Here is a 1,508-nt window from a genome sequence, read left to right on the forward strand (position 1 = left end):
GCGGGTCTGGCCTAGGGAGAATTTTTAAATAGGGACAATTTTAATTTAAATTTTAATTAATTATACAGCGAAAAAAAAATATTTGGTTTTTAACAGGTTTTTATGGGGGGATGATGTTTTATGTGTTTTAATATGCTGTAAGCCGCCCTGAGTCCTATAGGGAGAAGGGCGGCATATAAATCCATGTTAAATAAAAAAAAAATAAATAAATATGAGCCAGCAGTGTGCTGCAGCTGCCAAAAAGGCCAACACAGTGCTGGGCTGCATTAACAGAGGGATAGAATCAAGATCACATAAAGTGTTAATACCACTTGACAATGCCTTGGTAAGGCCACACTTGGAATACTGCATCCAGTTTTGGTCACCGCGATGTAAAAAAGATGTTGAGACTCTAGAAAGAGTACAGAGAAGAGCAACAAAGATGATTAGGGGACTGGAGGCTAAAGCATATAAGGAACGGCTGCTGGAATTGGGTATGTCTAGTTTAATGAAGAGAAGGACGAGGGGGAACATGATAGCAGTGTTCCAATATCTCAGGGGCTGCCACAAAGAAGAGGGAGTCAAGCTATTTTCCAAAGCGCGTGAAGGCAGGACAAGAAGCAACGGATGGAAACTAATCAAGGAGCGAAGCAACCTAGAATTAAGGAGAAACTTCCTGACAGTTAGAACAATTAACCAGTGGAACAACCTGCCTCCAGAAGCTGTGAATGCTCCAACACTGGAAGTTTTTAAGAAGAGACTGGACAGCCATTTGTCCGAGATGGTATAGGGTTTCCTGCCTGAGCAGGGGGTTGGACTAGATGACCTCCAAGGTCCCTTCCAACTTTTATTATTATTATTATTATTATTATTATTATTATTATTATTATTATTATTATTATTATTATTACTATTACTATTATCATCATCTAATGTATTGCTCCACCGTTGCGTTAGCTTTTTCAGAGGCTCCATTCGTAGATGGATGAAAAGCCGACAACAGTCCCTGCGTGGACCCAATTAGTTTAAGAAAGTCCCTCCAAAATCTCGCAGTAAATTATACTGCTCTATCCGAAATAATCCGTTTTGGAGCTCCGTGGAGTCAGTAGATATGTTTGAGAAACATTCTTGCTAGTTTCTTTGCGGAGGGAAGACCAGAGCAGGCAATGAAGTGAGCTTGCTTTGAAAAAAGGTCAATCACATTATTTTTTCAGGTAAATAAAAAGGAAGAGACATCAACACAAAACTTGTGGGACACTACAAAAGCTTACATTCGGGGATTGACAATTGCATATAACTCTAAGAAAAACAAAGATAGGAGGCTTCAACGAGGAAAATTACAAGAAGAACTAAAAAAAATAGAAGGTGATTTACAAAAGGACCCACAAAATAAAAAGATAAAAGAAAAATGGAATATTATAAAACATAAGATTAACCTGACATCACAAAAAGAAATGGCACAGAAAATTAGGATGGCGAAACAAAATTACTTTGAAAATGCGAATAAAACTGGTAGATGGTTGGCCTAT

Source organism: Protobothrops mucrosquamatus, unplaced genomic scaffold (assembly GCF_001527695.2).
Source record: "Protobothrops mucrosquamatus isolate PMUCROS unplaced genomic scaffold, P.Mucros_1.0 scaffold3715, whole genome shotgun sequence".
Classification (NCBI taxonomy): Eukaryota; Metazoa; Chordata; class Lepidosauria; order Squamata; family Viperidae; genus Protobothrops; species Protobothrops mucrosquamatus.